The sequence below is a fragment of the Hippocampus zosterae genome, unplaced genomic scaffold (genome assembly GCF_025434085.1).
Source record: "Hippocampus zosterae strain Florida unplaced genomic scaffold, ASM2543408v3 HiC_scaffold_22, whole genome shotgun sequence".
Classification (NCBI taxonomy): domain Eukaryota; kingdom Metazoa; phylum Chordata; class Actinopteri; order Syngnathiformes; family Syngnathidae; genus Hippocampus; species Hippocampus zosterae.
Window position 1 is genome coordinate 1,054,404 of NW_026262818.1, and position 24,920 is coordinate 1,079,323.

Consider the following 24,920-nt stretch of genomic DNA (forward strand, 5'->3'; position numbering starts at 1 on the left):
ATCATTTTGACGCTTACTAGTTAACATGCAAGCCACAAAACGCCCACTAGTTCACTAGTAAGATAATTTTGAGGCTTACTTGTTGACATGTAAGCCGCAAAACGCCCACTAGTTCACTCGTAAGATCATTTTGAGGCTTACTAGTTGACATGCAAGCCGCAAAACGCCCACTAGTTCACTAGTAAGATCATTTTGACGCTTACTAGTGAACATGTAAGCCACAAAACGCCCACTAGTTCACTAGTAAGATCATTTTGAGGCTTACTAGTTGACATGCAAGCCGCAAAACGCCCACTAGTTCACTAGTAAGATCATTTTGACGCTTACTCGTGAACATGTAAGCCACAAAACGCCCACTAGTTCACTAGTAAGATCATTTTGAGGCTTACTAGTGAACATTTAAGGCCATAAATGTGCCCACTAGTTCACTAGTAAGATCATTTTGAGGCTTACTAGTGAACATGTAAGGCCATAAATGTGCCCATTAGTTCACTAGTAAGATCATTTTGAGGCTTACTAGTTGACATGTAAGCCACAAAATGCCCACTAGTTCTCTAGTAAGATCATTTTGAGGCTTACTAGTGAACATGTAAGGCCATAAATGTGCCCACTAGTTCACTAGTAAGATCATTTTGAGGCTTACTAGTTGACATATAAGCCGCAAAACGCCCCTTAGCTCACTCGTAAGATCATTTTGAGGCTTGCTAGTTGACATGTAAGCCGCAAAACGCTCACTAGTTCACTAGTAAGGTCATTTTGACGCTTACTCGTGAACATGTAAGCCACAAATTGTCACTAGTTCACTAGTAAGGTCATTTTGACGCTTACTACTTAACATGTAAGCCACAAAACGCCCACTAGTTCACTAGTAAGATCATTTTGAGGCTTACTTGTTGACATGTAAGCCGCAAAACACCCAATAGTTCACTCGTAAGATCATTTTGAGGCTTACTAGTTGACATGCAAGCCGCAAAACGCCCACTAGTTCACTAGTAAGACCATTTTGACGCTTACTCGTGAACATGTAAGCCACAAAACGCCCAAGAGTTCACTGGTAAGATCATTTTGAGGCTTAATAGTGAACATGTAAGGCCATAAATGTGCCCACTAGTTCACTCGTAAGATCATTTTGAGGCTTATTAGTTGACATGTAAGCCACAAAATCCCGACTAGTTCACTAGTAAGATCATTTTGAGGCTTACTAGTTTACATATAAGCCGCAAAACCCCCACTAGTTCACTGGTAAGATCATTTTGAGGCTTACTAGTGAACATGTAAGGCCATAAATGTGCCCACTCGTTCACTAGTAAGATCATTTTGAGGCTAACTAGTTGACATGTAAGCCACAAAACGCCCACTAGTTCACTAGTAAGGTCATTTTGACACTTACTAGTGAACATGTAAGGCCATAAATGTGCCCACTAGTTCACTAGTAAGATCATTTTGAGGCTTACTCGTTGACATGTAAGCCACAAAACGCTCACTAATTCACTAGTAAGGTCATTTTGACGCTTACTAGTGAACATGTAAGCCACAAAACGCCCACTAGTTCATTAGTAAGATCATTTTGAGGCTTACTTGTTGACATGTAAGCCGCCAAACGCCCACTAGTTCACTCGTAAGATCATTTTGAGGCTTACTGGTGAACATGTAAGGCCATAAATGTGCCCACTAGTTCACTAGTAAGATCATTTTGAGGCTAACTAGTTGACATGTAAGCCACAAAACGCCCACTAGTTCACTAGTAAGATCATTTTGAGGTTTACAAGTGAAGATGTAAGCCACAAAACGCCCAATAGTTTACTAGTAAGATCATTTTGACGCTTACTAGTGAACACGTAAGGCCATAAATGTGCCCACTAGTTCACTAGTAAGATCATATTGAGGCTTACTATTTGACATGTAAGCCACAAAACGCCCACTAGTTCACTAGTAAGATCATTTTGAGGCTTACTAGTGAACATGTAAGCCACAAAACGCCCACTAGTTCACTAGTAAGATCATTTTGACGCTTACTAGTGAACATGTAAGCCACAAAACGCTCAGTAGTTCACAAGTAAGGTCATTGTGACGCTTACTAGTGAACATGTCAGCCACAAAAGAACCCAATAGTTCACTAGTAAGATCATTTTGAGGCTTACTAGTTGTCATTTAAGCCACAAAACGCCCCTTAGCTCACTCGTAAGATCATTTTGAGGCTTACTAGTGAACATGTAAGCCACAAAACGCTCACTAGTTCACTAGTAAGGTCATTTTGACGCTTACTCGTGAACATGTAAGCCACAAATTGTCACTAGTTCACTAGTAAGGTCATTTTGACGCTTACTAGTTAACATGTAAGCCACAAAACGCCCACTAGTTCACTAGTAAGATCATTTTGAGGCATACTAGTGAACATGTAAGGCCATAAATGTGCCCACTAGTTCACTAGTAAGATCATTTTGAGGCTTAGTAGTTGACATGTAAGCCACAAAATGCCCACTAGTTCACTAGTAAGATCATTGTGAGGCTTACTAGTGAACATGTAAGGCCATAAATGTGCCCACTAGTTCACTAGTAAGATCATTTTGAGGCTTAGTAGTTGACATGTAAGCCACAAAACGCTCTCTATTAAGATCATTTTGAGGCTTACTAGTGAACATGTAAGGCCATAAATGTGCCCACTAGTTCACTAGTAAGATCATTTTGAGGCTTAGTAGTTGACATGTAAGCCACAAAATGCCCACTAGTTCACTAGTAAGATCATTGTGAGGCTTACTAGTGAACATGTAAGCCACAAAACGCTCACTAGTTCACTAGTAAGATCATTTTGACGCTTACTAGTGAACATGTTAGGCCATAAATGTGCCCACTAGTTCACTCGTAAGATCATTTTGAGGCTTACTAGTTGACATGTAAGCCGCAAAACGCCAACTAGCTCACTCGTAAGATCATTTTGAGGCTTACTAGTGAACATGTAAGGCCATAAATGTGCCCATTAGTTCACTAGTAAGATCATTTTGAGGCTTACTAGTTGACATGTAAGCCACAAAACGCCTACTAGTTCACTAGTAAGATCATTTTGACGCTTACTAGTGAACATGTTAGGCCATAAATGTGCCCACTAGTTCACTAGTAAGATCATTTTGACGCTTACTAGTGAACATGTAAGCCACAAAACACTCACTAGTTCACTAGTAAAGTCATTTTGACACTTACTAGTGAACATGTAAGCCACAAAACGCTCTCTATTAAGATCATTTTGAGGCTTACTAGTGAACATGTAAGGCCATAAATGTGCCCACTAGTTCACTAGTAAGATCATTTTGAGGCTTAGTAGTTGACATGTAAGCCACAAAATGCCCACTAGTTCACTAGTAAGATCATTGTGAGGCTTACTAGTGAACATGTAAGCCACAAAACGCTCACTAGTTCACTAGTAAGATCATTTTGAGGCTTACTAGTTGACATGTAAGCCGCAAAACGCCCACTAGCTCACTCGTAAGATCATTTTGACGCTTACTAGTGAACATGTAAGCCGCAAAACGCACACTAGTTCACTAGTAAGATGATTTTGAGGCTTACTAGTTGACATGTAAGCCGCAAAACACCTACTAGTTCACTAGTAAGATCATTTTGACGCTTACTAGTGAACATGTTAGGTCATAAATGTGCCCACTAGTTCACTAGTAAGATCATTTTGAGGCTTACTAGTTGACATGTAAGCCGCAAAACGCCCACTAGTTCACTAGTAAGATCATTTTTATGCTTACTAGTGAACATGTAAGGCCATAAATGTGCCCACTAGGTCACTAGTAAGATCATTTTGACGCTTACTAGTGAACATGTAAGGCCATAAATGTGCCCACTAGTTCACTAGTAAGGTCATTTTGACTCTTACTAGTGAACATGTAAGCCACAAAACGCTCACTAGTAAGGTCATTTTGAGGCTTACTAGTGAAGATGTAAGCCACAAAACGCCTACTAGTTCACTAGTAAGATCATTTTGACGCTTACTAGTGAACATGTAAGCCACAAAACGCTCACTAGTTCACTAGTAAGATCATTTTGAGGCTTACTCCTGAACATGTACGGCCATAAATGTGCCCACTAGTTCACTAGTAAGATCATTTTGAGGCTTAGTAGTTGACATGTAAGCCACAAAATGCCCACTAGTTCACTAGTAAGATCATTGTGAGGCTTACTAGTTGACATGTAAGCCGCAAAACGCCCACTAGTTCATTAGTAAGATCATTTTGAGGCTTACTTGTTGACATGTAAGCCGCAAAACGCCCACTAGTTCACTCGTAAGATCATTTTGAGGCTTACTAGTTGACGTGCAAGCCGCAAAACGCCCACTAGTTCACTAGTAAGATCATTTTGACGCTTACTCGTGAACATGTAAGCCACAAAACGCCCACTAGTTCACTAGCAAGATCATTTTGAGGCTTACTAGTGAACATGTAAGGCCATAAATGTGCCCACTAGTTCACTAGTAAGATCATTTTGAGGCTTACTAGTTGACATGTAAGCCACAAAATGCCCACTAGTTCACTAGTAAGATCATTTTGAGGCTTACTAGTTGACATGTAAGCCGCAAAACGCCCACTAGTTCACTGGTAAGATCATTTTTAGGCTTACTAGTGAACATGTAAGGCCATAAATGTGCCCACTAGTTCACTAGTAAGATCATTTTGAGGCTTACTAGTTGACATGTAAGCCAAAAAATGCCCACTAGTTCACTAGTAAGATCATTTTGAGGCTTACTAGTGAACATGTAAGCCGCAAAACGCTCACTAGTTCACAAGTAAGGTCATTGTGACGCTTACTAGTGAACATGTAAGCAACAAAAGAACCCACTAGTTCACTATTAAGATCATTTTGAGGCTTACTAGTTGACATGTAAGCCGCCAAACGCCCACTAGTTCACTCGTAAGATCATTTTGCGGCTTACTAGTTGACATGCAAGCCGCAAAACGCCCACTAGTTCACTAGTAAGATAATTTTGATGCTTACTCGTGAACATGTAAGCCACAAAACGCCCACTAGTTCACTAGTAAGATCATTTTGAGGCTTACTAGTTTACATGTAAGCCACAAAATGCCAACTAGTTCTCTAGTAAGATCATTTTGAGGCTTACTAGTGAAGATGTAAGCCACAAAACGCCCACTTGTTCACTAGTAAGATCATTTTGACGCTTACTAGTTAACATGTAAGCCACAAAACGCCCACTAGTTCACTAGTAAGATAATTTTGAGGCTTACTTGTTGACATGTAAGCCGCAAAACGCCCACTAGTTGTTGGATTTATTATTGTTTAGTAATCATACATTCACGTATTATTCGGTTGATTCTCGTGTCGTCATTTTATGCTCGCAATGAAGAATGCTTCTGCCTGTCAGTATAGTTTGATTTTGCTTGCAAAGAAGAACGATTATGCTTGCAATCATTAGTTGGCTTTGCCTGCAATGAAGAACGCTTATGCTTTCAATAAAGATTTATCCTTTATTATTTACTCACATCTATAATCATTATATGTTCTTCATTATGTGCTCACTTTTGCTTGCTGTACTGTGTGAGAAGTTAGGGTCGCAACCACCTTTCCGAGGACGTGGCTGGGAAGAGATAACTGTTAAGACTAAACAGCGAGCAAGGCTGAACCGTGAATGGAGACATCAACACTAGCTGCAATGGGATGTTTATGTCTATTTGCACACATGTACGTAAATTGCACTCACATACACACACACATAGTCAAACAAGTTCAGTGTGTGTTCAACAGCCCCCACCCTTTAGGTTGGACACACCTATGTAGTAGCTTTTCCCAATAAATGAGGAGGTGAAGGGGGAGATCGTTAGGGTTACGTGTGGAGAACTGAAACCGAACGCTTCTCCTCGTTCCCTCCTGGTACCAGAATCGAGTCTCCTGTCTCCTCCTTTTGGTTATTCTTGAGTGTCAATTTGGACCAACCTGACATTTTTGGGGTCTCGTCCGGGATCGCAACATACCTGACGCCTCCAGACGCTGAGTCGACGGCCAGGAAGACCGTGGCCACGGCAAAGACACCCTTTCTGGGACTGGGTTTCGGCTCCTCGTCTGGGGGCTGAGGGTTGAAGCGAATCCCAGAGGAGAGAGGACTACTCTTGGTAAGTCGGGCGGCGGTGTCCTGTACGTACTTAAACTCCGCATCGACACTCGAGGAGTGTTTGCGCGCCGGGTTTGTAAAGACGGAGGTCGGGGTCTTTAAACCTGTTTTCAATTGAAACACTCTCAGGGCAGGTGTTGTAGTTTGGTTCGAACGCTTGGTTCGAGACCCTGTGTGAGCCTGAGAGGGGTTTGTTGAGAAGGAACTCTTTCAACGGTGATTGAGTGTTTGCGCGCCGGCAAAAAGACGAGGTCTTTTTAAGCCGCAAAGCCCTGAGCCATACTAGTCCCTATCAGGCATACAGACCGTGCAAGTCTCTAAACTGATGAGGGCGACGGTGTCCTGCACGTGCTTAAACTCCGTGTGTAAATAATGTGTGTTAAACCCCGGGTATAAATAAGATAAGATATCCTTTATTCGTCCCACAGTGGGGACATTTATAATAATAATGTCTATATAGTGCGTTACCTCTGGTCAAGGTAATAGGATAAAACCAAATTAAATGCGCATAAATGTATGACTGTGTAACTGTGTGAGTGGAGGTTCGCTACCTCATCTGAACAGGACATTTGTTGTGGCAACTGTCTGAGGAAGCAGAGGCAAGAATTTCCCGCCACCTTGGTGGTAGAAGGTTGGAAATTACCTCAGTCGGAGAAATTGCCACTCTGTTCAAGGGAACAGTCAGCCTAGTTACCCTAGGTAAATCGCTGACTCTAAACAAAAAATTCTAAAATTCTCAAAGTTCCACCCCCTAATTCGCAAATGGGGGTTCATAATAGTAAGACCGTGGAGAGAGGTGATCCCAAAAAGAAGTTAACATGTAAGGACTGGAGATTCGTAGAGAGCCAATGTCCTTCGAAGATAAAACATTTAGATACGTGGATAGAAAAATACACCACCGTTATATCCGACTCTTCCGACATCTCCTCCTTTTCCACCATCCTCTCCACCCTCTTACAGAGGGGGCCATCCGATGGCCACCAGGGGAAAAGGAGATTTGGGAGTGGAATTTTCAAAAAATTAGAGTAGTGTTTTTTTCCCCTGCTGCGAAGAAGGTTGACTCATCCGGGAGTGAGGTACGAGACGCTTTTCCCATGATTGAAGTTGCAAATCCAGACATAAAAGATGAGTCGCCTGTCATTCTTGTTTATAGAACATGGACACAAGAAGATGTAAAAAAAGCCGTAGATGGCATTACATCACATAAAATTGACGTGGTACAATTTGTCCAGGAAATGGAGGATCTGCGAAAATCATATCGTCTAAATGGAGCTGAGGAGCAACAAGTTTGGATGGCGGCTTGTTTGACAGTAAATTGATGGTGTATACTGTATCGATATTTGGATGCAGTGAAGTCTTCTCGCGGATGACAAAATTAAAAGTTTGGATGTGCTTAACTTGGTTGTGAGCGGTAGTAAGGTGAATATTTTGGTTTGTCTGTAGGGTTGTGTCTGCGAATATGTGTTGGATTAGTCTTTGCGTGTGGGTGTGTAGATATGCGTGACTCTTGGCGCGACTCATGGAGTCTTGTTTGTTTTGTTTTCTGGCTTTTGCAGTGTAGAAGGTTTGTATGGCATCTATTATAATTACCGGTACTTGTGATTGAAACTGTTTTTATTATAATTCCTAACACCACTTCAGCTTCATAATTTCGACCGGCGCTACATGAAGTATGTGTAAATCAGGTAAAGAAATAAAATGGTTGAGTATGGGTGTGGTGACACAGAGAGTTTTGGATACTTATAGTGGGTGACAGGCAAGTGAAAATATTGATGGTGAGACGTAAGGTGATGATGGAAGTTGAGTATGTTGAGAATAAAGAAAGGCACGGGCAGGTGAGGTTTGACACAGTGATGCTACGAATGAGGAGGTCACCGTGTGTTTAGGTTGAAAAGGGCCGGAAGGTCACGAGATGTTGTTTGTAAGTCGCAAACAGTGGACGTGTGTGGGACGTTGTTAACTTTCTGGGAGGAGGTAGAATGTGTAAGTATACAGTGAAGGCCTTGATCTGGATGATTTGTGAATGTTGATGTCTGTGGGTTTCAGTTATCTTATTTGTTTTATAAATGCTTCTGTTATGCTGCTAATTGCCAGAATGTTCCAATTATGTTCCAATGTTTTTTTTAGATTACGTTCATAAGATGCACATTTCTCTTGAAGCCTGAGAAGAGCCATCACGGCTCCTGATGTGGGAGGAATGATGGCCTTGTCTCATGAATTTGGAAAATTCTGTTACAACTTTGCTATCCGTGGATTGTGTTGTGCCTTCCGTCATTATGAAATTTAATGACTAGAGTTGAAGCTATCGTCGAACATACAAATTCTTGTTGGTTTGAGTCATAAAAAAACCCGTTAGATTTTACGACACATCTCATTTGTGCATACACAGGCTGGATTTCTAATTTCGTTTGTCACAAGAGCAAATTCTTCCAGCTTTAATCAGCACGTTTCAGGGTCACGTGTGAATAATTTACAATTGGCTTCGTTAACTTAGTATGACTGCACGTTTTAAGGTCAACAGTGGCATTTTTGAGTATCACGCACCCTAGGTGGTGTTTACCAAAGACAGTTGTGGCTTAGATAAGCCTTTTGGCGGCAGTGTATGGTGTGAACTCTGCATGCTGGAAGAGTGCTGGGAAAAAAAAAAGATAAAGGGATGAGCTGTTGCACACTAGCATGACGTTTTTTTTGTCGCATGGTTGGCATTTATTTTGTGTGTCTATGTTGTTATGTCGATCCCCTTTAACGCTGGAAAAATGCACAGTGCTTAACCGTGCTACTTTGTTGTGGCATCCTGATGGGTGTTTGTTTGTTTGTTTGTTGGAATGTGAACAGGTAATAGTGATTGGAGAGGTTGTAGGAGGAAGTACGACAAACTCATCTCATCTTATCTCCCGTTTTGTGTGTGTGTTGATTTGTTTCATATTTATGTTGCGATGACCGGCATGACTGCCTGATTGGAAACTCTAAATTATCCCTAGGTGTGAGCATGGGCTTGGGTGTTTGTGCTTGTGTCTGTGTGCCCTGTAATTGGTTGGCGACCAGTTCGGGTTGTCCCCCTCCTACTGCCCGGAGTTGGCTGGAATAAGCTCCACTCACCCCCGCGAACCTTGTGAGGATAAAAGCGGATCGGACGTTGAATGACTGAATGTATTGCTTCATATAGTGATGGGTCGTTTTTTTGGGTACATCTCGGTTTAACGGGCGAAGGGAGGAATCTAGATATAAACAAGCGCGTTTTGCGGGCTATATTTCGGTAGGTTTGTGCGACTTTCGGTTTGTGCACGAACTGTTTGAGCATATACGGGGGCATATTTATGCGTCGCTTTTCAAAATTGGTGCCCCGTTACATTACGGCATCTCATCAGTTTATTGGCTTAAAACTGATTTGTATAGTTATTTTGCGGTTTGCTTTTGGACCTTTTTGGCCACAGCGGGTGGGTCGCACATTTTCTGGTCAGCATGGTGGCCAACGGCCATCTTGATGTCCAAGTCGTCAGGGTCCATACTGTCGAACGACTCGAGATTTGACGTGCGATGCCTGCAGCAGGAGCTCATTTGGCTTTTCTTTCTAATGCTTGAAGGTCTTTTTGACGAGGACATGGAAAATTTGTTTTTACTTTCTTTGTTAAGGTCGCGGTTGTTGTGAATGTGCCTTGTGAAGTGGAGTATGTTGTATAACACGTGAAGTATTGTTAATTCAGTGTGATGAATGTTGTTCGTTTTTGTATCATGTTGTGATAGTTACGCGGCTCACACGGCAGCGATTTCTTTTTTTTAGGGGGGACTTGCTGACTAACAGCAACATGATAACGTTTTGGGTTCAGTTCACTTCTGTTTTATATGCGGCAACAAATTGGGCAGTGAACCCAAACTTCTTTTTTGTGTCATGGATTATTTCACGCATTGGCAGGGGGAATGGTGTCTCTGGTTCGGAAACATGATACAACCTATGGTTTTAACCAATGTTGGAATACGGTACATTTTGAACTACATCTCCATTTCAGATAATGTAGATGGTTTTCGTTGAATTAATGAGGGGGTTTGGTTGAGGCTTTTCCAAAATGGGTCGAAAATTGATAAAATGGAGTGCATGTTTCACATTTTATTTGAGACACTATTGCTCCTGCCATCCACAATCTGCAGTATTGGTAGCAAGTCTGAAAGTATATGGTTAAAATTCAATTAAAGAAATTGAATTGAAATTGAATTGACTTATATGTTAATATTACGAGAATGGTGTTTTCTTCTTTGTTCGAAATATTGTTTGGGAGACTATATATATTATTGATAATTTCTACAAAATTGTGAACTAGGAAATTAAGCTGATTCGGTTGAAAATATGTGAGAATGTTTAGAAAAAAATGAATTGAGATTGCTGTAGGACGATTGTGCTTTTCCACAGCAGGTTCCAGCGGACATGGCTCTGATTCGAAACATGAAAAACAAACATTGTGTTTCTTTGAAGTGTTGATGACCACACCGTTTGATGGACATTGTAAAAGGTCATCTCGACAGAAACATCCACTGAGGAAGGTGAGCGAAGTCCGGTGACGCGATGGGCACAGTATTTTAGTTACTGGGAACATCAAACGACCGGCGGAAGAAGTTTCAAGACACCTTTACACTCATTTAGGGTGTGTTTCTGTCGACATGCTAGAATATCAGTGGTGGCATGTCATTTCCTGTTATATGATCACACTAACACATGATCGACTGTTCTCCTTTTTTATATGGTATTTGTGCTCTCCTTTAGCACATGTGAATGGGGGTGTATTTTTTTAATAAACTACATTTTGCGAATAGATCTAGACCAGGGGTGTCAAACTCATCTTTGAGGCCACTTTGGGGTTACACCTTCCTTCGGTGGGCCGGTACGACGGTGAAATTTGATTAAATGGTTATATTTTATTAATTGCATATGGACGAATTGTGCCAATTCTGAAGCCAGTCATATTTTGTTCGATTATTGTTTGGTTGAGTGTTTTAACAGGTAACAAAATTATCACAAAATCTCGACATTATTCATATAGAATTTGGGCATTTCGGTACAGATTTTAGCAGGGTTTATGGCAGTTGATGCGCGTCAATTGCTTTCACGGGCCACATAAGTACATGGGGTTTCGACTTTGACACCTGTGATCTAGATGATCTGGGGAAGGGAAATGAAGAAAAACATTGCGGCACAAATTGTTGTATACTTTTTTGTTTTGGTGGCAAAAGTATTTTATTTATAATCGATCTAGTCGATCTCATTATGAAAATAAAAAATAAAAATTGAGAAGTGAACACACCATGAGTGGTAGAAAAGAGCACAACTTTTTTATTTGGGTTTGTTTTGGAGATTGAAGTGATTTGTGTACTGTGCTCCTCTGGTGATGTTGCTCGGCTGAAATTGAATTTATAACCGTTTTTTGATTTATTTCTAGTTCAAATGGTGCATTGATTTGGTCGTAATGGTTCAGATATGGATTTTAAATACATTTCTTAGGTGATTTTATGCGTTTACGATCTTTTCTTTGGTGGTAAAAGGAAAAAGGAAAACGACCCGACGGTGATGTAGTTATTCTCTGCAGAAAGTTGAGCTATTTTTCATTCTTTTGTTATTTTATTTTTATTTTATGTTACTGCGGATACGGTGTGATGAAGTAGTGTACTTCTAATGATTTTGAAGGCAAATTATGGTTATCGCAGGCGAGTGTTTTTCATTTTCTGGTGTCTGCGCATTGGTATCACTGCTTTTGCCAGTAACTGTGTTTCCATCAACAGCGGAGGATATACAGGGGGCTGCGTTATCGTCGATGACGGAGAGTAGCCTTCTCCGGTTCCGGCGTGACGCCTCCTGGAGGGATGGCGATCCCACCTATATAGACGCAATTGGGGTTCCTCGTGGCGTGCCAGATGAGTATAAGTTGGTGAACCAGATTGCTGCCGGTTGGGAATCCATTTTCATTTGGGTTACCCCTAATAAGAATGTTGACAGGATCAACTACCTCCACTACAACGTCCAGAGGCTCGGAAATTTTACTGAAAAAGCCGTCTTGGCTATAAAAGAGCAATTGGCGGCCACCTCCCTGATGGCGTTTTAGAACCGCATCGCGGTTGATATGCTCTTGGCAGAGACCAATGGAGTATGTGCGATGTTTGGTGACCAGTGTTGTACGGTCATACCTAACAACACCGCGCCTGATGGCGCCCTCGCCAAGGCCATTGGAGGCCTCCGCACCCTGACTCGCCAAATAAGGGCCCATTCCGGCGTGAATACGTCCTTCTGGGCGGAGTGGTGGCATAAGGCCTTTGGAGAGTACAAGGATTTGGTGTTTTATGTACTAATCTCTTTTGCTCTTTTTGCAGCTGTCTTGACGTTGTGTGGATGCTGTTGCATTCCCTGTATCAGAGTGCTGCTTATCCGGCTTATTACTACGGCTGTCTCGCCCACAACGTCTAAAGTGAATGAGATGTGTCCTCTGCTGTTGTTTGATGGCAGTGATTCTGGTGTTGATTATGCCTCTTCGGATGATGGCGTGATTTCGCTTCGGCATCAGGGGGTCATAGATGGTTTTTAGTCGTTTTGCTCCCTGCCCCTGGGTGTAACTATGTTTGCGTGTGCGGCATTGACTCCACTGAATAAAGACCGTCGGGAAGGTTCTGTGTGATGATACGTGCAAATGTAGGATGAACAGGGGGGAATGTTGGATTTATTATTGTTTAGTAATCATACATTCACGTATTATTCGGTTGATTCTCGTGTCGTCATTTTATGCTCGCAATGAAGAATGCTTCTGCCTGTCAGTATAGTTTGATTTTGCTTGCAAAGAAGAACGATTATGCTTGCAATCATTAGTTGGCTTTGCCTGCAATGAAGAACGCTTATGCTTTCAATAAAGATTTATCCTTTATTATTTACTCACATCTATAATCATTATATGTTCTTCATTATGTGCTCACTTTTGCTTGCTGTACTGTGTGAGAAGTTAGGGTCGCAACCACCTTTCCGAGGACGTGGCTGGGAAGAGATAACTGTTAAGACTAAACAGCGAGCAAGGCTGAACCGTGAATGGAGACATCAACACCAGCTGCAATGGGATGTTTATGTCTATTTGCACACATGTACGTAAATTGCACTCACATACACACACACATAGTCAAACAAGTTCAGTGTGTGTTCAACAGCCCCCACCCTTTAGGTTGGACACACCTATGTAGTAGCTTTTCCCAATAAATGAGGAGGTGAAGGGGGAGATCGTTAGGGTTACGTGTGGAGAACTGAAACCGAACGCTTCTCCTCGTTCCCTCCTGGTACCAGAATCGAGTCTCCTGTCTCCTCCTTTTGGTTATTCTTGAGTGTCAATTTGGACCAACCTCTACACTAGTTCACTCGTAAGATCATTTTGAGGCTTACTAGTTGACATGCAAGCCGCAAAACGCCCACTAGTTCACTAGTAAGATCATTTTGACGCTTACAAGTGAACATGTAAGCCACAAAACGCCCACTAGTTCACTAGTAAGATCATTTTGAGGCTTACTAGTTGACATGCAAGCCGCAAAACGCCCACTAGTTCACTAGTAAGATCATTTTGACGCTTACTCGTGAACATGTAAGCCACAAAACGCCCACTAGTTCACTAGTAAGATCATTTTGAGGCTTACTAGTGAACATTTAAGGCCATAAATGTGCCCACTAGTTCACTAGTAAGATCATTTTGAGGCTTACTAGTGAACATGTAAGGCCATAAATGTGCCCATTAGTTCACTAGTAAGATCATTTTGAGGCTTACTAGTTGACATGTAAGCCACAAAACGCCTACTAGTTCACTAGTAAGATCATTTTGACGCTTACTAGTGAACATGTTAGGCCATAAATGTGCCCACTAGTTCACTAGTAAGATCATTTTGACGCTTACTAGTGAACATGTAAGCCACAAAACACTCACTAGTTCACTAGTAAAGTCATTTTGACACTTACTAGTGAACATGTAAGCCACAAAACGCTCTCTATTAAGATCATTTTGAGGCTTACTAGTGAACATGTAAGGCCATAAATGTGCCCACTAGTTCACTAGTAAGATCATTTTGAGGCTTAGTAGTTGACATGTAAGCCACAAAATGCCCACTAGTTCACTAGTAAGATCATTGTGAGGCTTACTAGTGAACATGTAAGCCACAAAACGCTCACTAGCGCACTCGTAAGATCATTTTGACGCTTACTAGTGAACATGTAAGCCGCAAAACGCACACTAGTTCACTAGTAAGATCATTTTGAGGCTTACTAGTTGACATGTAAGCCGCAAAACACCTACTAGTTCACTAGTAAGATCATTTTGACGCTTACTAGTGAACATGTAAGCCACAAAACGCTCACTAGTTCACTAGTAAGATCATTTTGAGGCTTACTAGTTGACATGTAAGCCGCAAAACGCCCACTAGCTCACTCGTAAGATCATTTTGACGCTTACTAGTGAACATGTAAGCCGCAAAACGCACACTAGTTCACTAGTAAGATCATTTTGAGGCTTACTAGTTGACATGTAAGCCGCAAAACACCTACTAGTTCACTAGTAAGATCATTTTTATGCTTACTAGTGAACATGTAAGGCCATAAATGTGCCCACTAGGTCACTAGTAAGATCATTTTGACGCTTACTAGTGAACATGTAAGGCCATAAATGTGCCCACTAGTTCACTAGTAAGGTCATTTTGACGCTTAATAGTGAACATGTAAGCCACAAAACGCTCACTAGTAAGGTCATTATGAGGCTTACTAGTGAAGATGTAAGCCACAAAACGCCTACTAGTTCACTAGTAAGATCATTTTGACGCTTACTAGTGCACATGTAAGCCACAAAACGCTCACTAGTTCACTAGTAAGATCATTTTGAGGCTTACTAGTGAACATTTAAGGCCATAAATGTGCCCACTAGTTCACTAGTAAGATAATTTTGAGGCTTACTAGTGAACATGTAAGGCCATAAATGTGCCCATTAGTTCACTCGTAAGATCATTTTGAGGCTTACTAGTTGACATGCAAGCCGCAAAACGCCCACTAGTTCACTAGTAAGATTATTTTGACGCTTACTCGTGAACATGTAAGCCACAAAACGCCCAAGAGTTCACTGGTAAGATCATTTTGAGGCTTAATAGTGAACATGTAAGGCCATAAATGTGCCCACTAGTTCACTCGTAAGATCATTTTGAGGCTTATTAGTTGACATGTAAGCCACAAAATCCCCACTAGTTCCCTAGTAAGATCATTTTGAGGCTTACTAGTTTACATATAAGCCGCAAAACCCCCACTAGTTCACTGGTAAGATCATTTTGAGGCTTACTAGTGAACATGTAAGGCCATAAATGTGCCCACTAGTTCACTAGTAAGATCATTTTGAGGCTAACTAGTTGACATGTAAGCCACAAAACGCCCACTAGTTCACTAGTAAGGTCATTTTGACACTTACTAGTGAACATGTAAGGCCATAAATGTGCCCACTAGTTCACTAGTAAGATCATTTTGAGGCTTACTCGTTGACATGTAAGCCACAAAACGCTCACTAATTCACTAGTAAGGTCATTTTGACGCTTACTAGTGCACATGTAAGCCACAAAACGCTCACTAGTTCACTAGTAAGATCATTTTGAGGCTTACTCGTGAACATGTACGGCCATAAATGTGCCCACTAGTTCACTAGTAAGATCATTTTGAGGCTTAGTAGTTGACATGTAAGCCACAAAATGCCCACTAGTTCACTAGTAAGATCATTGTGAGGCTTACTAGTTGACATGTAAGCCGCAAAACGCCCACTAGTTCATTAGTAAGATCATTTTGAGGCTTACTTGTTGACATGTAAGCCGCAAAACGCCCACTAGTTCACTCATAAGATCATTTTGAGGCTTACTAGTTGACGTGCAAGCCGCAAAACGCCCACTAGTTCACTAGTAAGATCATTTTGAAGCTTACTCGTGAACATGTAAGCCACAAAACGCCCACTAGTTCACTAGCAAGATCATTTTGAGGCTTACTAGTGAACATTTAAGGCCATAAATGTGCCCACTAGTTCACTAGTAAGATCATTTTGAGGCTTACTAGTTGACATGTAAGCCACAAAATGCCCACTAGTTCACTAGTAAGATCATTTTGAGGCTTACTAGTTGACATGTAAGCCGCAAAACGCCCACTAGTTCACTGGTAAGATCATTTTTAGGCTTACTAGTGAACATGTAAGGCCATAAATCTGCCCACTAGTTCACTAGTAAGATCATTTTGAGGCTTACTTGTTGACATGTAAGCCACAAAATGCCCAATAGTTCACTAGTAAGATCATTTTGAGGCTTACTAGTGAACATGTAAGCCGCAAAACGCTCACTAGTTCACAAGTAAGGTCATTGTGACGCTTACTAGTGAACATGTAAGCAACAAAAGAACCCACTAGTTCACTATTAAGATCATTTTGAGGCTTACTAGTTGACATGTAAGCCGCCAAACGCCCACTAGTTCACTCGTAAGATCATTTTGAGGCTTACTAGTTGACATGCAAGCCGCAAAACGCCCACTAGTTCACTAGTAAGATAATTTTGATGCTTACTCGTGAACATGTAAGCCACAAAATGCCCACTAGTTCTCTAGTAAGATCATTTTGAGGCTTACTAGTGAAGATGTAAGCCACAAAACGCCCACTAGTTCACTAGTAAGATAATTTTGAGGCTTACTTGTTGACATGTAAGCCGCAAAACGCCCACTAGTTCACTCGTAAGATCATTTTGAGGCTTACTAGTTGACATGCAAGCCGCAAAACGCCCACTAGTTCACTAGTAAGATCATTTTGACGCTTACTAGTGAACATGTAAGCCACAAAACGCCCACTAGTTCACTAGTAAGATCATTTTGAGGCTTACTAGTTGACATGCAAGCCGCCAAACGCCCACTAGTTCACTAGTAAGATCATTTTGACGCTTACTCGTGAACATGTAAGCCACAAAACACCCACTAGTTCACTAGTAAGATCATTTTGAGGCTTACTAGTGAACATTTAAGGCCATAAATGTGCCCACTAGTTCACTAGTAAGATAATTTTGAGGCTTACTAGTGAACATGTAAGGCCATAAATGTGCCCATTAGTTCACTCGTAAGATCATTTTGAGGCTTACTAGTTGACATGCAAGCCGCAAAACGCCCACTAGTTCACTAGTAAGATCATTTTGACGCTTACTCGTGAACATGTAAGCCACAAAACGCCCAAGAGTTCACTGGTAAGATCATTTTGAGGCTTAATAGTGAACATGTAAGGCCATAAATGTGCCCACTAGTTCACTCGTAAGATCATTTTGAGGCTTATTAGTTGACATGTAAGCCACAAAACGCCCACTAGTTAACTAGTAAGATCATTTTGAGGCTTACTAGTTGACATGTAAGCCACAAAACGCTCACTAATTCACTAGTAAGGTCATTTTGATGCTTACTAGTGAACATGTAAGCCACAAAACGTTCACGAGTTCACTAGTAAGGTCATTTTGACACTTACTACTGAACATGTAAGCCACAAAACGCTCACTAGTTCACTAGAAAGGTCATTTTGAGGCTTACTAGTTGACATGTAAGCCGCAAAATGCCCACTAGTTCACTCGTAAGATCATTTTGACGCTTACTACTGAACATATAAGGCCATAAATGTGCCCACTAGTTCACTAGTGAAATCATTTTGAGGCTTACTAGTTGACATGTAAGCCACAAAACACCCACTAGTTCACTAGTAAGATCATTTTGAGGCTTACTAGTGAACATGTAAGCCACAAAACGCCCACTAGTACACTAGTAAGATCATTTTGACGCTTACTAGTTAACATGTAAGCCACAAAACGCCCACTAGTTCACTAGTAAGATAATTTTGAGGCTTACTTGTTGACATGTAAGCCGCAAAACGCCCACTAGTTCACTCGTAAGATCATTTTGAGGCTTACTAGTTGACATGCAAGCCGCAAAACGCCCACTAGTTCACTAGTAAGATCATTTTGACGCTTACTAGTGAACATGTAAGCCACAAAACGCCCACTAGTTCACTAGTAAGATCATTTTGAGGCTTACTAGTTGACATGCAAGCCGCAAAACGCCCACTAGTTCACTAGTAAGATCATTTTGACGCTTACTCGTGAACATGTAAGCCACAAAACGCCCACTAGTTCACTAGTAAGATCATTTTGAGGCTTACTAGTGAACATGTAAGGCCATAAATGTGCCCATTAGTTCACTAGTAAGATCATTTTGAGGCTTACTAGTTGACATGTAAGCCACAAAATGCCCACTAGTTCTCTAGTAAGATCATTTTGAGGCTTACTAGTGAACATGTAAGGCCATAAATGTGCCCACTAGTTCACTAGTAAAATCATTTTGAGGCTTACTAGTTGACATATAAGCCGCAAAACGCCCCTTAGCTCACTCGTAAGATCATTTTGAGGCTTGCTAGTTGACATGTAAGCCGCAAAACGCTCACTAGTTCACTAGTAAGGTCATTTTGACGCTTACTCGTGAACATGTAAGCCACAAATTGTCACTAGTTCACTAGTAAGGTCATTTTGACGCTTACTACTTAACATGTAAGCCACAAAACGCCCACTAGTTCACTAGTAAGATCATTTTGAGGCTTACTTGTTGACATGTAAGCCGCAAAACACCCACTAGTTCACTCGTAAGATCATTTTGAGGCTTACTAGTTGACATGCAAGCCGCAAAACGCCCACTAGTTCACTAGTAAGATCATTTTGACGCTTACTCGTGAACATGTAAGCCACAAAACGCCCACTAGTTCATTAGTAAGATCATTTTGAGGCTTACTTGTTGACATGTAAGCCGCCAAACGCCCACTAGTTCACTCGTAAGATCATTTTGAGGCTTACTGGTGAACATGTAAGCCACAAAACGCCCACTAGTTCACTAGTAAGATCATTTTGACGCTTACTAGTGAACATGTAAGCCACAAAACGCTCACTAGTTCACAAGTAAGGTCATTGTGACGCTTACTAGTGAACATGTCAGCCACAAAAGAACCCAATAGTTCACTAGTAAGATCATTTTGAGGCTTACTAGTGAACATGTAAGGCCATAAATGTGCCCACTAGTTCACTAGTAAGATCATTTTGAGGCTTACTAGTTGACATATAAGCCGCAAAACGCCCCTTAGCTCACTCGTAAGATCATTTTGAGGCTTGCTAGTTGACATGTAAGCCGCAAAACGCTCACTAGTTCACAAGTAAGGTCATTGTGACGCTTACTAGTGAACATGTAAGCAACAAAAGAACCCACTAGTTCACTATTAAGATCATTTTGAGGCTTACTAGTTGACATGTAAGCCGCCAAACGCCCACTAGTTCACTCGTAAGATAATTTTGAGGCTTACTAGTTGACATGCAAGCCGCAAAACGCCCACTAGTTCACTAGTAAGATAATTTTGATGCTTACTCGTGAACATGTAAGCCACAAAACGCCCACTAGTTCACTAGTAAGATCATTTTGAGGCTTACTAGTTGACATGTAAGCCACAAAATGCCCACTAGTTCTCTAGTAAGATCATTTTGAGGCTTACTAGTGAAGATGTAAGCCACAAAACGCCCACTTGTTCACTAGTAAGATCATTTTGAGGCTTACTAGTTTACATATAAGCCGCAAAACCCCCACTAGTTCACTGGTAAGATCATTTTGAGGCTTACTAGTGAACATGTAAGGCCATAAATGTGCCCACTAGTTCACTAGTAAGATCATTTTGAGGCTAACTAGTTGACATGTAAGCCACAAAACGCCCACTAGTTCACTAGTAAGGTCATTTTGACACTTACTAGTGAACATGTAAGGCCATAAATGTGCCCACTAGTTCACTAGTAAGATCATTTTGAGGCTTACTCGTTGACATGTAAGCCACAAAACGCTCACTAATTCACTAGTAAGGTCATTTTGACGCTTACTAGTGAACATGTAAGCCACAAAACGCCCACTAGTTCATCAGTAAGATCATTTTGAGGCTTACTTGTTGACATGTAAGCCGCCAAACGCCCACTAATTCACTCGTAAGATCATTTTGAGGCTTACTGGTGAACATGTAAGGCCATAAATGTGCCCACTAGTTCACTGGTAAGATCATTTTGAGGCTTACTATTTGACAAGTAAGCCACAAAATCCCCACTAGTTCACTAGTAAGATCATTTTGAGGCTTACAAGTGAAGATGTAAGCCACAAAACGCCCACTAGTTTACTAGTAAGATCATTTTGACGCTTACTAGTGAACACGTAAGGCCATAAATGTGCCCACTAGTTCATTAGTAAGATCATATTGAGGCTTACTATTTGACATGTAAGCCACAAAACGCCCACTAGTTCACTAGTAAGATCATTTTGAGGCTTACTAGTTCACTAGTAAGATCATTTTGAGGCTTACTAGTGAACATGTAAGCCACAAAACGCCCACTAGTTCACTAGTAAGATCATTTTGACGCTTACTAGTGAACATGTAAGCCACAAAACGCTCACTAGTTCACAAGTAAGGTCATTGTGACGCTTACTAGTGAACATGTCAGCCACAAAAGAACCCAATAGTTCACTAGTAAGATCATTTTGAGGCTTACTAGTGAACATGTAAGGCCATAAATGTGCCCACTAGTTCACTAGTAAGATCATTTTGAGGCTTACTAGTTGACATATAAGCCGCAAAACGCCCCTTAGCTCACTCGTAAGATCATTTTGAGGCTTGCTAGTTGACATGTAAGCCGCAAAACGCTCACTAGTTCACAAGTAAGGTCATTGTGACGCTTACTAGTGAACATGTAAGCAACAAAAGAACCCACTAGTTCACTCGTAAGATCATTTTGAGGCTTACTAGTTGACATGCAAGCCGCAAAACGCCCACTAGTTCACTAGTAAGATAATTTTGATGCTTACTCGTGAACATGTAAGCCACAAAACGCCCACTAGTTCACTAGTAAGATCATTTTGAGGCTTACTAGTTGACATGTAAGCCACAAAATGCCCACTAGTTCTCTAGTAAGATCATTTTGAGGCTTACTAGTGAAGATGTAAGCCACAAAACGCCCACTTGTTCACTAGTAAGATCATTTTGACGCTTACTAGTTAACATGTAAGCCACAAAACGCCCACTAGTTCACTAGTAAGATAATTTTGAGGCTTACTTGTTGACATGTAAGCCGCAAAACGCCCACTAGTTCACTCGTAAGATCATTTTGAGGCTTACTAGTTGACATGCAAGCCGCAAAACGCCCACTAGTTCACTAGTAAGATCATTTTGACGCTTACTAGTGAACATGTAAGCCACAAAACGCCCACTAGTTCACTAGTAAGATCATTTTGAGGCTTACTAGTTGACATGCAAGCCGCAAAACGCCCACTAGTTCACTAGTAAGATCATTTTGACGCTTACTCGTGAACATGTAAGCCACAAAACGCCCACTAGTTCACTAGTAAGATCATTTTGAGGCTTACTAGTGAACATTTAAGGCCATAAATGTGCCCACTAGTTCACTAGTAAGATCATTTTGAGGCTTACTAGTGAACATGTAAGGCCATAAATGTGCCCATTAGTTCACTAGTAAGATCATTTTGAGGCTTACTAGTTGACATGTAAGCCACAAAATGCCCACTAGTTCTCTAGTAAGATCATTTTGAGGCTTACTAGTGAACATGTAAGGCCATAAATGTGCCCACTAGTTCACTAGTAAAATCATTTTGAGGCTTACTAGTTGACATATAAGCCGCAAAACGCCCCTTAGCTCACTCGTAAGATCATTTTGAGGCTTGCTAGTTGACATGTAAGCCGCAAAACGCTCACTAGTTCACTAGTAAGGTCATTTTGACGCTTACTCGTGAACATGTAAGCCACAAATTGTCAGTAGTTCACTAGTAAGGTCATTTTGACGCTTACTACTTAACATGTAAGCCACAAAACACCCACTAGTTCACTAGTAAGATCATTTTGAGGCTTACTTGTTGACATGTAAGCCGCAAAACACCCACTAGTTCACTCGTAAGATCATTTTGAGGCTTACTAGTTGACATGCAAGCCGCAAAACGCCCACTAGTTCACTAGTAAGATCATTTTGACGCTTACTCGTGAACATGTAAGCCACAAAACGCCCAAGAGTTCACTGGTAAGATCATTTTGAGGCTTAATAGTGAACATGTAAGGCCATAAATGTGCCCACTAGTTCACTCGTAAGATCATTTTGAGGCTTATTAGTTGACATGTAAGCCACAAAATCCCCACTAGTTCACTAGTAAGATCATTTTGAGGCTTACTAGTTTACATATAAGCCGCAAAACCCCCACTAGTTCACTGGTAAGATCATTTTGAGGCTTACTAGTGAACATGTAAGGCCATAAATGTGCCCACTAGTTCACTAGTAAGATCATTTTGAGGCTAACTAGTTGACATGTAAGCCACAAAACGCCCACTAGTTCACTAGTAAGGTCATTTTGACACTTACTAGTGAACATGTAAGGCCATAAATGTGCCCACTAGTTCACTAGTAAGATCATTTTGAGGCTTACTCGTTGACATGTAAGCCACAAAACGCTCACTAATTCACTAGTAAGGTCATTTTGACGCTTACTAGTGAACATGTAAGCCACAAAACGCCCACTAGTTCATTAGTAAGATCATTTTGAGGCTTACTTGTTGACATGTAAGCCGCCAAACGCCCACTAGTTCACTCGTAAGATCATTTTGAGGCTTACTGGTGAACATGTAAGGCCATAAATGTGCCCACTAGTTCACTGGTAAGATCATTTTGAGGCTTACTATTTGACAAGTAAGCCACAAAATCCCCACTAGTTCACTAGTAAGATCATTTTGAGGCTTACAAGTGAAGATGTAAGCCACAAAACGCCCACTAGTTTACTAGTAAGATCATTTTGACGCTTACTAGTGAACACGTAAGGCCATAAATGTGCCCACTAGTTCACTAGTAAGATCATATTGAGGCTTACTATTTGACATGTAAGCCACAAAACGCCCACTAGTTCACTAGTAAGATCATTTTGAGGCTTACTAGTTCACTAGTAAGATCATTTTGAGGCTTACTAGTGAACATGTAAGCCACAAAACGCCCACTAGTTCACTAGTAAGATCATTTTGACGCTTACTAGTGAACATGTAAGCCACAAAACGCTCACTAGTTCACAAGTAAGGTCATTGTGACGCTTACTAGTGAACATGTCAGCCACAAAAGAACCCAATAGTTCACTAGTAAGATCATTTTGAGGCTTACTAGTTGTCATTTAAGCCACAAAACGCCCCTTAGCTCACTCGTAAGATCATTTTGAGGCTTACTAGTGAACATGTAAGCCACAAAACGCTCACTAGTTCACTAGTAAGGTCATTTTGACGCTTACTCGTGAACATGTAAGCCACAAATTGTCACTAGTTCACTAGTAAGGTCATTTTGACGCTTACTAGTTAACATGTAAGCCACAAAACGCCCACTAGTTCACTAGTAAGATCATTTTGAGGCTTACTAGTGAACATGTAAGCCACAAAACGGCCACTAGTTCACTAGTAAGATCATTTTGACGCTTACCCGTGAACATGTAAGCCACAGAACGCCCACTAGTTCACTAGTAAGATCATTTTGAGGCATACTAGTGAACATGTAAGGCCATAAATGTGCCCACTAGTTCACTAGTAAGATCATTTTGACGCCTACTAGTGAACATGTAAGCCACAAAACACTCACTAGTTCACTAGTAAGGTCATTTTGACACTTACTAGTGAACATGTAAGCCACAAAACGCTCACTAGTTCACTAGTAAGATCATTTTGAGGCTTACTAGTGAACATGTAAGGCCATAAATGTGCCCACTAGTTCACTAGTAAGATCATTTTGAGGCTTAGTAGTTGACCTGTAAGCCACAAAATGCCCACTAGTTCACTAGTAAGATCATTGTGAGGCTTACTAGTTGACATGTAAGCCGCAAAACGCCCACTAGTTCATTCGTTAGATCATTTTGAGGCTTACTTGTTGACATGTAAGCCGCCAAACGCCCACTAGTTCACTCGTAAGATCATTTTGAGGCTTACTAGTTGACATGCAAGCCGCAAAACGCCCACTAGTTCACTAGTAAGATCATTTTGACGCTTACTAGTGAACATGTAAGCCACAAAACGCCCACTAGTTCATTAGTAAGATCATTTTGAGGCTTACTTGTTGACATGTAAGCCGCAAAACGGCCACTAGTTCACTAGTAAGATCATTTTGACGCTTACTCGTGAACATGTAAGCCACAAAACGCCCAAGAGTTCACTGGTAAGATTATTTTGAGGCTTAATAGTGAACATGTAAGGCCATAAATGTGCCCACTAGTTCACTCGTAAGATCATTTTGAGGCTTACTTGTTGACATGTAAGCCGCAAAACGGCCACTAGTTCACTAGTAAGATCATTTTGACGCTTACTCGTGAACATGTAAGCCACAAAACGCCCAAGAGTTCACTGGTAAAATCATTTTGAGGCTTAATAGTGAACATGTAAGGCCATAAATGTGCCCACTAGTTCACTCGTAAGATCATTTTGAGGCTTATTAGTTGACATGTAAGCCACAAAATCCCCACTAGTTCACTAGTAAGATCATTTTGAGGCTTACTAGTTTACATAAAAGCCGCAAAACCCCCACTAGTTCACTGGTAAGATCATTTTGAGGCTTACTAGTGAACATGTAAGGCCATAAATGTGCCCACTAGTTCACTAGTAAGATCATTTTGAGGCTTACTAGTTGACATGTAAGCCACAAAACGTCCACTAATTCACTAGTA